The 16,375-nt window shown below is 44.6% G+C and overlaps 1 pseudogene; it reads right to left on the reverse strand.

Moving 5' to 3' along the window:
• Positions 1–961: 961 nt before the first annotated feature.
• Positions 962–16,375, reverse strand: part of LOC138464262 (extracellular calcium-sensing receptor-like) — a 73,203-nt pseudogene continuing 57,789 nt past the window's right edge.

The following is a 16,375-nucleotide window of genomic DNA, read 5'->3' on the forward strand; positions in this document are numbered from 1 at the left end:
TAGGCCAACACGCTCCTTAGAGATAGCAAACACACGCACAGGCATTTTAATTGCTATTAGAGATAATCATTGTACAACTATTTCTGGACCACTTATAACTTAATGAAAAGTGTAAGCAGGATGAATTTCAGAGACTATAGTAAAACAAGTTTACGTAGCATACCTGCATTCAAAAAGATGAGTTCAATGGTGCAGTGTCATGTGTTTAAAATATATTGCTCTTAACCTTATGGGGAGGAAGGGAAATGGGAAGAAGGCTTGATAATAGGTGCTGTGTAGGTAGCTTGTTTAATATAGCCAAACGTTTAAGATGTCACTACTGGCTCGTTCGAGTCTATGGAAAAAACACAATCTATTCCGCAATGTATCTATATACAAAATGAGTTTGAATGTCTTTCCAATAACTGGGAATAGTTTTGATTGTCTTTCCCAGCCTCGTGTTCAATATCCAGGATCTAATTACAGGCAGCGATCCTGGATCTAATTACAGGCAGCGTATATGTCCTGAGCCCACAGGTTCTTATCAAGGTCCATGTTTGCAGTGGATTTCCCCATAAGAATGTCAGTCTTTTGTACATTTCACATTTCTCTTCTCACAGTCACGTGGTCTATAATAGACACTGGGGTGGCTGCAAGGAATGCAGCATGCATTGATGCAAAGTGAAGAATTACATCTGCACATGCTGCAACGTTTGTCCCAGTGACACTCAAAGAGATTCCCCTAATGGCCTTGGGCTATGATAATAAAGACCTTAACGAGGCAGACATGTCCCTTGGGCAAAGTGGCACTACCAGTTGTAGGTAGTTTATGGGCAAATAAGGACAGCATGTAATTCAAGCCGCAAAGGATTTGAAACTATGGTAATGTGGGAATTGACCATTTGACTACATGTCAAGCATATGACAGATGATAAAGGAAACATTAAAGAACAACCACTAAACGTTTAGGATGGGAGATTGGTCAAAGCTTTCTTGTAAGAGCATCACCCCTTCCCATTAAATATTCTTTGGAGTTTCTTTGAGGTTTCAATAGGATGATGTAACATTTTGGAAGGAAAATGCAGAAAACCAGGGATAAAGCAGAAGACAAGATGGCAAAGATCTCCATGGCCACCATGTACTTTCCTTTGGTGCTGAGGTAGGCAGGTATGAATGAGATCCAGACGCTGAGGAAGGCGAGCATGCTGAAGGTGATGAACTTGGCCTCATTGAAGCAGTCAGGTAGTTTCCTGGCTAGGAAGGCCACTATGAAACTGATGGTGGCCAGAAGCCCAAGATATCCCAGCATGCACCAGAAAGCAAACGGTGAGCCCTCATTACATTCCACTAAGATAATTCCAGGTCGGGTGTAGGTGTTATATTCTGAGTAAGGAGTTGCGAGAACCAACCAGAAAACACAGAGAATGACCTGGATGAGAGTACTGACGGTGATGATTGTATAAGACACTCGAGGGCCAACCCACCTCTTTAAGTCACTGTTGGGTTTCGTGGCATTGAAGGCGAGGACCACCATGATTGTTTTGGCCAAAATGCAAGACACACAAAGGGTAAAAGTGATGCCAAAAGCCGGCTGGCGGAGGAGGCATTTGTCTGCTGTCGGGTATCCAATGAAAGAGAGTGAACAGAGAAAGCACAAGGTAAGAGAAAGAAGCAGCACATAGCTGAGGTTTGAATTACTCGCTTTGACAATGGGAGTGTTGTTGAAATGAGCAAATATTGCCAGGATGGCTGCAGGTATCACGGATGAGAAAATGCTGCTTGCCGCCAACGTGGCTCCAAATGTCTCCTTATATGATAAAAACTCTGTGATCTTTGGGGTGCATTTGTCTTGTTCCTTGTTGGGCCATTGGTCCCAGGGGCATTTAATGCATTCCCTAGAATCTAAGATATTAAAATAAGAGAAGTGCAGTATGGCTATTTTTCTAAACATTGTAATCATTGCCAAGTTCCCCATTGCGCCCATTCACTTACCTGTTTGGTTGGAAATATCCCCCATTAGACATGGGACACACTGGAAGCAGCACATGGGCTTTCCTGGCAAGGTAGCTTTTCTGAATCCAACCGGGCAGCTGGGACTGCAGACAGAGACAGGAACCTAGCGACAGAAGAACATTATACATGAGAGTTTGTGGTATTCATGAATTGGCAATCATTTCAATGTATCACAGCTAATATGGGCAAGACTGTGGAACCCACGTTTGTAAAAGGAATGCACAAAGGGAAATAGTATGGGCAAACAAGGCATATTAGCCGTGTGTTATGTATTTAGTGGCTACTGCAATGGTTTGGTTACTGTCGAACCACTGGAGTTCTATTTTTAGGGGTGCATAGGTCTTTATCGTTCTGGTGTCCTGTGTTCAGCTCAAAGACCAGTACATATCTTTAAATTGAATACCTCACGCAAACAGAAGCATATCCCAGCACGTTGGCTTCCATAAATGTGATTAAAATGTTCCCTATGACCCAATTAGGCAATTCCACTGTCTTTATTGATCAGGAAGTGTAGAGAAAATCAATCTCTAATATGCAAAGTCATGGGTTTTGACTCATGTATAGGTTCTACTCAAATGATTAAGACTGGTCTCGTTGACTGAAGGAATGGTAATACCCAGATTTTATATGCACAATGAATATACATGTTCCGGAGGTCCAGTAGCCCTGATCAAACCGGAGTGGGTCCCGGCCTCTGTCATCCCTGTGCAGGCCTACTCCTCCTTTTAATGCCTGGTCTGCAGGCTCTCTAGCTCTCCTGGTCTCTTTCTAACTGTGGCCACCATCCATAGGCCACCTGGCCAGGTCGCCCACTTCCTCTCTGAATTGGCCGACCTCTCCTCTTCTCTCCTTGCCTCTTCTTCTCAACTTCTCCTCCTCAGAGATCTCAACATCCACATGGATGCTTCTAATCCCTCCGCTGGGGTTTTCCGCTACCTCTGCAACAATCTCTCTCTTTCCATTCTGCTCTCTGGCCCGACACACTCTGCCGGACATACTTTGGATGTTCTCATCACCTCAGATATCCGCCCTTCTAATCCTCTCACCACTCCTCACTCTTGGACTGACCACTTTCTACTCTCCTCTCATCTGAAACTCTCTATCCTTCAGGCAAAGCACTGGCACCTACCTTCTTGTTCATTTCAGCCCATGAAGCATGTGTCAGTGGATGCCTTTTCCTCTACTTTCTCTGTTCCTCTTACTCCTGTCGCTGACTCACACCCTGACACATCCCTTTCTAATCTGCATCTTTCTATTTCCAAAACCCTGGTCATCCTTGCCCCTGTCATGAGAATTCAGCTGAAACCTACCTCCAAGTGCAACTCTTGGTATGATTTCAACCTCGCCATCCTGAAATGCAAGTGTAGGGTGGCTGAGAGGAAGTGGAGGGCTTTGGGCGCATCCTCTGACAAACTGGCCTGCTGCCTGCTCCAAAGGCAATACAGACTCTCTGTCCTGTCCAAGAAGAGAGCATACATTCAAGCCTGCATCTCTGCGGCCTCTAACAACACACCCAAACTCTTTAAAATCTGCAAGGATCTGCCAATCTTGATGCAGTCTCTACTTCGCCTGCTCCCTCCAGCCCATCTGTATGGCTCTGGCCTCTCACCTCTCTGCTAAAACTCAGGACACCCTGTCCTCTATTTCCCCTTCCTTCTCCTCTTCCTCTCTTGCCCCGCCTTTGGCCATCTCTCCCTCTCCTCCTCCTTTCTCCTCTTTCTCTCTGACAACACCTGAAAAGGTTTCTAGAGAGGTCTGATCAATGAAAGTGTCCAAACAGTTGCTCCCCTGCTCCTCCAGAACCATCAAGGACCATATTGACACCCTTGCTCCAGCCTTGGCCGAATTCTGTAATCACTCTTTTGCCACTGGAACTTTCCCCTCTTCACTTAAGCCCTCCCATGTGCACCCCCCCTCAAGAAGCTGCCTGCGGATCCTACCTGCCCGGCAAACTATCGGCCAATCTCCATCACCCCTTTACTGGGCAAACTCTTAGAAAAGCTGGCCATATCCCAGCTTATTCTCCACACTGAATCTGTTGGTTGTCTCCATGACCATTAGTCTGGCTTCAGAGCTGCCAGTGGCATGGAAATTGTTCTCCTGAACACCTGTGAAGATCTGCTCTCTAACCTTGATTCCAGCATTCTTTCTGTCCTCAGCCTCCTTGATCTTTTGTCTGCTTTCTACATGGTGAACCATTCCATCCTGATCAATCAATGCCTTTAGAACCTTTGCATCATGGATCAGGCCCTGGAGTGACTGACCTCCATCATCTTGGACCGCCCCTCCCAGGTCCAACTTGGTCCCTTTCTCTCTGCCACTTCTCTCTCTACCTGTGGTGTTCCCCAGGGCTCTATCCTCTCACCCTGGTTTTTCAACTTCTACTTGGTCCTTATGGTCTACCTGATCTCTAACATCTCCTCTAACTTTCAGTGTTATTCGGGTGACACTCTGATTTCCTTTAGGCTCCCCTCAGCCTCCTCTCCTCTCTCGCTCATTCTGGACTGTCTATCCGCGATTCAGAATTGGTGCACCTCCAACAATCTCTGCCTTAATGCCAGTAAGACAGAGAGCTTTCTCATTGCTACCCCTGCCCCTGCTTTCCCTTTCTCATTATGGCCGCCCGCCTTCGGCCCTCTTCCTTTGCCTTCCTGCAAGTTAAAAAACCTTGGTCTCTTCTTCAAATCCATTCCCTCTTTCTCTCCTCACATCATGGACGTCGCCAATGATATGATATGATATGGCATTTATAACGTGCCTATACACAAGTGTTTCAAGGCGCGATGCGGCAAGGGAGGGGGAACAGAGGGAAGACAGACAACGATCCTACTAGGCCAGGTGTCATTCAGATCATGCAAGTGCATGGGAAGGGGTAGGGGGAAACTGCAGTACATGGGATAAAGAATAGCAATAAATAATGTACAGCCAGCTGGTGGCAAGTGCAAGGGTAAGTGCAGACATCAGGTTTCAAGTGCTGGTAGTGGAACTGCAGGGATACAAAAACAGTCACTAAGTGCAGCAGTTGCCAGGAAGGCAATGCAGGTGCACTTCTGGGTGGGCGGGGGGACCTGGGCGAGATCAGGGGGTGGCCAGGTAACCAGTGCAGTTTCAATAACAGCCAGGAAGTCAGCAGGGGAGCGGAGGAGAAAACACAGAAGCAAAGAGAAAGGTTTTGAGGTGTTACGGAACGAGAGACGGTTCTCCTCATGTTTCAGGGAGACAGGGAGGCTGTTCCAGAGGGAGGCCCCAGCCGAGGAAAGAGATCTACCACCAACTCATTGCTTGGAGAAGCGACTGACCCTGAGGGAGTTGGAAGCGGAGGAGAGAAGACCTCAGGAAGGAAGATATTTAGGAAGAGAGAGCTGAAGGTAATGAGGCCCCAGACCCCAGAAGGCCTTGTGGACAATGCAGAGGGTTTTGAACTTAATCCTCGCAGCCACTGGGAGTCAGTACAGAAATTTTATTCCTGGAGAGATACGATCCCTGGGCTTGAGTCCAAGGACAAGTCTTGCAGTCCTGTTCTGGATGAGTTATAGAGGGCGGAGGGTAAAAGCAGGCAAATTTAGAAAGAGGCTGTTTCAATAGTCCAGCCTAGAGAGAACCAGAGCTCTGGAGACAGTGAGCTTTTGGGGGAAGGAGAGGAAAGGAACAATACCTCTGAGGAGGTGCAGCTGGTAGTGTGACTTCTTAGAGATGTCAGAGATGCGAGGAGAGAAGGAGAGTGTGGAGTTGAAGATGACCCTGAGGTTTTTATTCTCACAGGTGGGAGCATGAGGAGTTCCAAGGGAGGCCGGCCAGAGAGTGACAGGAAAGGGGGTGCTACTACAAGCTGCACCTCCTCAAAGGGACTGTTCCCTTTCTCACTTTCCCCCAGAAACACACTGTCTCCAGAGTCCTGCTTCTGTCTAGGGTGGACTACTGCAACAGCCTCTTTCTCAATCTTCCTCCCTCTACTCTCCGCCCTCTACAACTAATCCAGAAAAGGACTGCAAGTCTTATCCTTGGCCTCAAGCCCAGGGATTGTATCTCTCCAGCTCTGAAATCTCTCCACTGGCTCCCGGTGGCTGCAAGGAACAAGTTCTAGAGCCTTTGCATTGTCCACAGGCTTTCTGGTCAGGGGACACACTAAAACCAACGCTCTCTTCCAAAATACTTTCCAACTTGAGCCATTCGCTCAGCTACCTCCAACTCTTTAAGGATTCGACGCTTCTCCAGGCAAAGAGTGGGGGGTAGATCCTTCTTCTCTACAGGGGCCTCTCTCTTGAATGGCCTCCCTGATCCTTGGGGATTTGGGAATCTCAAAACTGAATTTGTTGTATATATTGCATTTGGAAATTATAGAGTTTGACAATGTTGACTGGATACATCGTTGACTAGAGAGGTGTAAAAAGATTGACCTCAGAACTCAGCCATATCAAAATAGTAACTTTTGTATCTTTTTGGAACATATTCTCAGATAATCAATAAGGGATGCAATGTCTGTCAGTTAAGATTACAGACTAACTTGCCTTAGACATTCCCACAAACAAACCTCCCTTTTAAGGTTGCATGATAACATGTCGTGTGGGTATTACAGACACTGTAGATTCACCTGTTGGTGCACACCTAAATACATATACAAAATTAAGCATAGGTTTTAAATATGTGAGGTGCAGCGGAGGAATAATGACCCTGACACGAGGTCAAAAAACAAACAGTGAGTAAAGAAAGTTCATGCTATGAACCCTCCCGTCCCCTGCACACTATATGCCTATTATCAGCTATAGAGTATATTAAAACTCTAGTTCACAGAATTACAAAAACTGTAAGGATACAAAGGCTCACTGAACCAAAAATGCTTTAATACACCAAATTAGTAAAGCAAGGATCTTTGTATGCATGTATTTTTTGTAATTCTGTGAATTAGAGCTTTAATTATTTATTCAATAGCTAATAATCAGCATATAGTGTGCAGGGGACGGGAGGGTTCATAGTATGAACTTTCTTTAGTCACTATTAGCCTGTAGCCATTCCCAGAGGTAAGTACCTCTGCACTGGCCCTCTTTGGTGTCAAAAAGCATGGCGTGTCAGACGGTAGTGCATGCACCAGTGGGGTGTAATCTGGCCCTATAACAATGCACCTTTTTCACTGTACCAGTGACACAAAACACCATCTGCTGACCTGATGAGGAAGGGCTACACAGATGTCTGCTTGTCTTTGTGATGGCCAGAAAGATCTCTGGTCAGCAGACCTCATGCTGGAGTCGCCAACCCCATAGTGTTATTTTACTAAGACCATGTCATATTGTTCTGAAGCTAGACAAATGGCAGACAGGAGGAGTTGCTGTCTGTCAGGGCTCCTAGTTCAATGGCTCCTATGTTCTTTCTTGAAAAGGGCATAGTGTCAAACACAGACAGTCATACAATCCTGCATTTCTAGGTGGTATCTATATTATTCCCATCAACTGTATTGTTTACTTTTGACTATCACCACTTCTGCTTGCTGCTCCTGTGGTACATGGGCAAGACCAGGACCAAACATTCAGGTGAAAGATTGCTTCCTCCTTCACTCCATTCATGTTAATGGCCGATTGCCACCTGCTTTCCTGCATTCATGATGAGCTGAACAGGGAAGCTTTGGAAAGTTATTGCCGGTTAAGCGATGGTCCAGAGTCATCCAGCTCTCTGATTACTGCCCTTTATCATGTAAAGTCTGTGCCTCAGTGGACTAATGCATCCACTACAGGGGACTGTGTTTGACCTTATGGTCGAGGTCGGAAGATCCACTCAGCTCCCTTCATCTTCTAGAGGTCGATAAAATGAGTACCATTAGGTTGGGTAACAATAAACATCTGTTATTAGCGCCAAGATGCCCCTTCGGGGGTGAACGTGTGCTTTACAAATACGCCTGTTATGTTATGGAAAGTGGGAGCATACTGAGTGCCCAAATGAACTGCACACTGGAGTTGTACGCGACTAAGTGTAGTCCATGTAGCACAGCATGGGACACTCAACAGCAGTTACCGTAGCAAACCATTGAGTATTGAGCATAGTAGAGACAGCAATGATCTGCCCAGAACTATGAGTCACTCCCTGGATCAGAGAAGGTCAGAGAAAAGCAGTGGAAGCACTGGGTGACAGAATCTGCTGAGAGAAAAAGGGGATGTTATACTGCAATACACTGCCATATTGTTAATGCACAGCAAACATAGCACAATGCACACTCCCCCTACTGATGTTCTCCATGCTAATAAAGAGATATCAGGAAGCACAAGATGAGCACAGGGGTAATTTAGGGCCACAATTTGATAATAAAACTCCCAACTCCACAGACATGGGAAGAATGCAAAGCCAGTTGCCCTGTGAAGCCCGGGCAAGGTCCTATAGTAATATAACATATGTTAGCCAGTTGCCCTCTTGGATGTTGTAGCTAAGATTTTCTGCAAATGGCTTGCTTCAAGGCTACATGAGCATGTAACAACCCTATCCACAAGGATCAGACAGGGTTTATTTCTAGAGATACAACCAGATGATGAAACAGACATTCCAAATGGTGCAATTGGCTTATTTTAGGCTGGGAACCAGCTGTTGCTGACCATCACAGTGGACACAGAAAAAGTAGCAGGTGAAGTTATCAATGCAAATGCAGATTTAAAACATGTAAGTGATTCAGACGCTATACTGCAGAGTGACTTGGAATTTGTTAGTTAAGGATCTAGAGACAAACCTTTATGAAATAATGAGAGGTACCCAACAATCCCGCGCACCATCACCAAGTCTTTTTAACACACACAAGAACCTCTTATTGCCTTGTTATATTATAACTGAAAAGTGAAAATTCCACTAAAAGCCAATCATTTGCTCATATATAAACCTGATATGGACTCTGTCAACCCAGCATCTATGGACGATATAAACAGATATGGGTTTCTTCCAGCAATAAAGGCCAAAACTGAAATAATGAGGGGCTATGAATCAACAGCTCAAAAAAACAAGACCCCAAATTAGATGTTCAATAGTCCAGGTTTTGACAATTGTAGTAATGTGTTCAAGGAACACAACAACTTTAATGGAGAAAGTTATAAATGTACCCATCACTGTCTTTTGGAAGATACAGATATTAAAAATGATCATTCAGCCAAAATTCAGCTTTCCCTTTAAAACTGCACCAATGTCATTAAGGGTAGATTTTTTTGCACTGAAATAAACTTGATGTAAAGCAGTTTAGTTTGTCCTTCACTGACCTACATCTATTTATCTGGACTTCTCATGTAGAACAATTCTGCTGCTCGATATTTTATTCAACACTAGAAACTCTAAATCTGCTGGTAGTGTAGGCAATTAAGGAGGTGATATCTTTTCACTTGGCCCCTCTAAGTTTCTATGTTAAACAACTATCTACCAATTTGGAATTGTTTGGAGACCTATTTAAGGATATTCTATCAAAACCACTGAATACTTTGAGACATATTTGACATTATAAATCAAGACCAAATAGAAACATACAAACACCTGATAAACAAATAGAAAATGTTTTGTGTCAATTTAACTGCATATAAACAAAGTGTTGATACAAAGATTATTGCTCAATTCATCAATTCAACTGAGAACAAGAGACTTACCTGGAAAGTCTAAAGAATTATCTGGCTCTCATAAAGTAATAATAAAATAAATTGTGTATACGATTCAATTTGTCTTCATCAATAAATAAACTCTCTGGCCAAAAAAATGGACGATTTGGATTTAATATTGTTTGATTGTTACTCCATACCACCAGTCTAAAAACCTCACTTCATCATACTGTACTTAAAGACTAGGTTCTCATCATGAGTTGGACGGAGCGGGAAAATGCGGTGGTAATGCTAATAGCGCCACATTTACTGTTCCACCCAATCCTGACTATGGCCCTTCATTGATGCGTTCACCTCCAGCTATATGTTGGCAGTGAATGTGCCGGCGGTATGGACATTTTCAGCGCTATTACCATTGGCGGTATTTGCACCTGTGGTAATTGCGCCATACATCCACATTGGGTCCAATGAACCTAATGGGAAATGGGGATTTACTGCCTTACCACTACTCATTATCCAGCGCAAATCGTGATAACACTAACTGCGTTGGGCGGTATCCTGGCACAATTATCGCTGAGATACCTCCCAACTCGTGATGAGGCCCATGTATACTGAAAGTACCAGAAATGCACAACATGTGCACAGCCCTCTGGCACTACTAGTTTCAAGAATTATTTTAGTGGTGGGAGTAACATATCTGCCTGTCAACTGAAGCATTTCAAGGTGTGTCCTTTTATTATTACGTTTTTGGTTTCAAGAACATCATAAGTTTGGTGTTGCGGAAAGAAATGTGGTGGTAACAGAATTACTGCGACTTTTCCCACTCCGTCATGCTACAAATTTGGCCATGAAGTGGGGGATTTACCTCCAGCATCCTGTTGGAGGTAAATCCTCACACTTTCTGCCGGAAAATCAGCAAAATCAGCGCAATTACTGCAGCAGTAATTTCCATGAAATCCCCCATGGAGTCCCATGGACTCCAAATGAATGGGGATAATACCACCACCACTTGTAATCCAGCGGTAAATCTCCCAGACCAAGTGGCAGTAACGGTAATTCCATTGGGCAGTATTCCAGCAGATTTACCACCAGAATATTGCTCAACTCATACTGAGCCCCTTTATCTAAAATTACTTGATTATAAATTCTTTGAAATTGGATTCATGAGCCGTGTCAACAGCAAACTTTTAGTTGACTGAACTACACTAGCAATGGAATGTACTATAATTAATAGTAGGCACAGTGGATCAGAGTTTTTGTCTTTTTACTATCATTCAAAAATATACCAATCTGCGGAAAATGAGATTATGTGCCACTTTCGTGAACCTCATGACAGCATTTTTATTGTGTCCCGAGGGATCTCCTCTGGCTTATCCTGGCAAAAATCAGAGTGCCCCATGGTCTGATCACTGTTATTCAATCATTATATAAGGAAAACAAAGCAGTCATCAGATTGGGGTCGGGAGGAGAGGTTACTGCCCAACTTAATGTCACAAAAGTTGTAAGGACGGTGTGTGTCTTGCCCCCAATGTTATTTTGTACATGTGTATAGAAGAGGTCATAGAACTGCTGCTTGCTCATGGCATAGACCCTCCAGAGTTGGGCTAGAGGAGATATCTAGGTGTCCTCTTTGCGGATGAGGCCATGCCCCTTTCCACAACCCTTCAGGGATTGAGATTGTCACTGTTGTCCTTCATGAGAAAATGGGAGGAACGAAAGTTGACCTTGAACACTGAGAAATCAAAGACACTTGTCTTCAAGCCCAACTTTGGTAAACACCTGAAAGTAGACATTGGGGGTAGGGCGTGATCCTTGAATAGGTAAAGACATACGACTATCTTGGAACACGATTTCATGAGAACGGGCATTGGACAAGTCAGGTGGCAAAGTCTACAGTTACTTTGGAAAAATACAGTGGTGGTACACATGATTTTTTGAATAGACATGGGAGAGTAGCCACATCCCCGACCTTGAATTTGTATAAGAAACAGGCTACAGCGGTGGCCCTCTATTGGGCGGAGCTTTGGGGGTCAGCCGACTTAAAATCGTTGATTGGTGTCAAAAATACATTTCTAAAAAGACTGTCATGGCCAACCCTTTGTCACTTCTTGAAATTGATTTGTGCCCCATTAACATGATAGCCACATCAAAGCCTATTGTGTATTGGCTGCAGCTATGGCAGACCCCGGACCTTCTGAACTTCACGGACGAGGTGACACACTTGTTGAGTCTGGAGGGAGCCGTGAGCTGGCGATGCGTGGCACACGCAAGGAGAGGTCTTTTTGACCGTAATGAACAGGACTCGTGTCTAAGACCCACGTTGATTAACAAAGCAAAGTCCACGCGCATAAGGGACAAACTATGAGAAACATTATTTGGAGAGAGATTGGTGGCCGCATGCAAAAATCTAAAGATGGCACCCGATTATGTATGAATAAAATCTGAGGTTGGGTTTGAAAAATATTTAGATCTGGTAAACCCCTAGGCTCATGCACTGTATGTCAACTTTAGACTGGGTACACTCAAGGAGATTGGGGAATTTGGACATGTGCCCGCTTTATAATATCCGTATAGAGACAGTTACTCACTCTATGTTTCTCTGCCCTAAAACTAAAGGATTGAGAGTCCTATACCTTAAGGTATCCGCGCAGCTGCCGAGGCCTTGGAGTTATGTAAGAGATCCGATGACCCAGCAAAGGTCTATAGAGTGGCGAAATGTATACCTCGGTCTTGGCTCCTGATGCCCAAAGTCTAGTATGGTGCACACTAGTCTACCTTATCAAAGCTGTAGCCTGTTGTCACACGGCTATCACTTAATGGCAAGCTCATTTTGGGGGCTGCAAACTTGTTTCTTCCTCTCCCCCAACAAGTTGATGATTAATTAGTGTTAAACGTGTTTTTAGATGAAATTGAGGCATTGTACTCTATTTAACTCTTGGTTTTGTTTGCCTTTACTTGTTTTTATTTACTGTATGTATTTCATGCAATTAACTTTCAGTGTTTAATGGTGTTCATTTTATGAAGTGTGCTTTTTCTTTGGGTATTTACTTTCATGACTCTGAGCCGAATAAGGGATATATTGATTGATTGATTGTAATAGGAGCAATTGTTTAGATCTCTTTTGAAAGAAGCACAGACATTTTATGACAAATAGATTATTCAACAACTCAAAAGTAGGGTGCTTTTTCATGTACATTTGTCAAGCATGAGTGTGCAGCGCAAGGGCCATCATGGAGCTTAATCTAAATGACCTATGCGTGAAAGCTGCGAGATGCATATACAGGTTGAGTTAGGATTTAAACTCTCATTGGAAACTCAGATGCTCAGACGGTATGTGTAACTGGCCAGGCAGAGTGCTTTACAGAGTTCTACCTTCTACTGAAAATGATTTGCCACCTCAGTGCTTAAAACAAAATGTGCGGTAAATTGGTTGAGGATAGCAGAGTCCTAGTAGTTCTATAAAGAATACATATATTTCTTAGAAAAGCTGGTTCAAGTGAATGGATGGATTTATAGACGACAGTGAGACCTTTGAATTTGACCCTTTCCCTGACTACTAGCCACTGGAGCAAGACACGCACTGTTATGATAATGGCTCTGTGATTTAACGTTATCACTAATTGGTCCGCCATATTTTGAATAATCTGAAGGCTATGTATTGAAGACTTGGGTAGCCTTGAATAGAAACAAACTCCTCTCCTGCTCGCAGTGACATCATTTCTTAGTCATCCATGTTAAATCCCCTCTGCAGTGTGTCTTTAGTGTTACTTGTGGCAATACTTGTAATTTTAACTTTGTATTATCTGCCTTACTATGGTGAAACTGTCAAATTAAATTCTGCTACTAGGACGCCGGCGGTCGGCTAGTCCTGTTTCTTTTTCGTAAGGGGGCGTTACTTTGCCTCACTTTGAACCCGCTCAGTAACATATGTGCCAGACATTTGCGTGTCAGCGCATCGAAGGCACGCTTAAGGCAAGCCCGTCTGTGCCCGTCCATGCTAAGGCCGGGCTGGAGGGGTTTTTGAGTATTTGTTGGCGTGAAATCCTGGATTTGGGACTTCCTGGTACTCAGCTCCCTGCTGGCTGGTATAACTCTTTGGCACCTTGTCTGTCAATTCTATGACAAGACTGGAGTGCTCGCCTCCTTAGTCTTTAATAGAATTAATACTCCCTGCGCAGATAGCAGGGGTAATCTACATTAATACTCAATTATCATTAATGCAATCTTTTGAAGACATCTGACCTAACTCTATTGCTACATAATATATGCTCGTTGCCGGCCCATGTGGCTTATATTAACCAGCTGTTATCTATCTGGCAACCTGATCTGTTATTTTGAACTGAAATATGGTTACAGGAGTCCTCAGCCCCGGCCCTGGTCCAAGCCATAACGGCTGACAATGGAATTATCCATGTTGACCGTCCCACTCTGCAAATGGGAGGCGGGATAGCAGTGATCTTTAAAACCTATTTAAATGTCTCTAGACTGGAGATTACTCACTCCCTGTCAATGGAAGTTCTGTTACCACTCTGTGTTTTCTCCCCCTCTTTTATAGGTCATTTCCTGGTTATCTATCGCCCATCTGGTTCTCATGCTGGGTTCCTTGAGCCCTTTTTGGATATGGTGGCTGATTAACACACCCAATTCACTCATCTTGTGGTGTTGGGAGATCTTAATTTGAAATTTAATAACCACCAAGTTCTGGCTAACGAAGTTCTTTTGACCACTCTGCCGCCATAGCAGTTTTATGGTGCGATAACTATTTAGTAACCTGTCTGCTTAATGTTGTCCAAGTGCAGCAAAAGGCTGTGCCTTTGAAGGGATGGCAACGTTGTTGGCACTCGGTTGACTTTTTGGACCTTGTTTCATTAGTGAAAGGTAAATGTAGTGAGGCTCCAACAACTACCTTACCCGAGTATCAAGCACTGTTTGAAGCTGCAGATAGGGTGGCACCCCCATGGCTCATCCAGCCACAGAGGTTGCCCTCGGAACCCCGGTTATCAGAGAATCTTGGGTCACTACTTCTTGTTCTGAGGCAGGCGGAACGTAAATGGTGGAGAGCATACGATCCTAGCCTCAGACAGTATAATAAATCTTGTGCTGCAGCATATTCGTCAGCGATTGTGGTAGCTAAGAAAACCTTTTTTTCTCAGTAAATTGAGTCATCGCTCTGTCAACCCAAGACTCTCTTCTTTGTGGTAATATCCCTCTCCTCTGCAGCTAAACTGACCCCTTCTGCTAGCCCCACGGAAGATCTTTGTGATTCATTGGCACACTTCTTTGTGACAAAAATTGAAACAATACGTGCCAATATTCCGTTGGCTATGGCTTCGCCCTCCTCTGTGATGGCAACTCAAGCTCCTATGAGCCTGGCAGTACCAGATGGCTGGTCCTCCTTCCCTGTTTTTTCTGAGACTGATGTATTCAGTGCTATCCAGCATATTAAGTCGGGAGCCCATCTGATGCTATCCTCCTGGTTGTGATGAAAGATAGTTCCTCTCAGCTGTTGTGTGAGATAACGGGGGCAGTCAATGCTTCCTGCCAGACAGGCAGTATTCCAACAGAGTTTAAGGCTGCCACCGTGATTACCCTTCTTAAGAAGCCTTTGCTTGATTCTCTGCAGCCTTCTAACTATCGCCCGATTTCACTTCTGCCATTTCTTATGAAACTTCGTGAATCACTGGTTTCTCCTTTGCTTTCCTCATTTATGGAATCCATTGGGCTCTATGTCCCAGCCTAATCCGGCTTTAGACCAGGTCAGGATACGGAGAGCGTCCTGGTTTCAGTTCAGCACAACGTGGCCAAGCTGGTAGATACAGGAGGCGTTGGCACCCAGATTTAACTAGATCTCTTGGCAGCATTTGACACCATTGACCACCCCATCCTGCTTCCCCGCCTGGCGCAGGTTGGAATCTTGGGCCAGGTACTTGCCTGGCTCACTGCGTTCCTCACCGATAGAACGCAAACCCTTTCACTCGCTCCTTTTCTTTTGGGTTCTTCTGTTCTCTGCTGTGGTGTTCCGCATGGCTCCGCTTTGTCTCCCATTCTCTTCAATATTTACATCTGGCCTCTTGTGTGTCTCATCCTCTCCTTCGGCATCAGGTGCTTTTCATATGCCGACGACACCCAGATCTTTATCCAGTTAGATCATGATCAGGCTGAGTTGTTGTCGTGCCTGCATCAATGCCTGACTGCCGTGGTAGCATGGATGAATCACAATTGGCTGAAGTTGAATGGAGACAAGACGGAGGTGTTGGTGGTGGATTCTCCCCCCGATCTTTCACTCTGTGTGTCCTCCTTTTGGCCATCTTCCCTTGGTCCACTTCCAGTCCTGGCGGCTAAGGTGAAGAATCTGGGTGCGGTTGTCTCCACTTCACTCTCTATGGAGGCACAAGTGGCTGCAGTTGGCCACGCGGGACATTTTCATTTCAAAATACTAAAGAAGGTGCTTCCACTTATTCCATCACACCTATGCCCCCTGTTGTTGCAGCCTTGATACTTAGTCGCTTAGACTACTGCAAATCTTTATATCTGGCCCAGCCAAAAGCTGTAGTCCAGCAGCATCAGCGCCTACAGAACATAGCTGCTAGGGTGACCAAGGGCTCACATCTTGCCGGTGTTGCGGTCTTTACATTGGCTGCCAGTTGCCCAGCACATTGTTTTTAAGTCCCTTTGCCTGGTACACCATGCTCTGCATGATCAAGGGGCTGAATACCTTTGCAGCAAGTTTACTCGCTATTTTCCTACGCTGCATTTATGATCTGCCACCGCAGGTTTACTTGTTGTTGCCCTTTTCCGCCGCTCCCGCATTGGAGGCAGAGCTTTCTCAGTTG

This window comes from Ambystoma mexicanum, chromosome 1p (genome assembly GCF_040938575.1).
Source record: "Ambystoma mexicanum isolate Mex_15411 chromosome 1p, UKY_AmexF1_1, whole genome shotgun sequence".
Taxonomy (NCBI): Eukaryota; Metazoa; Chordata; class Amphibia; order Caudata; family Ambystomatidae; genus Ambystoma; species Ambystoma mexicanum.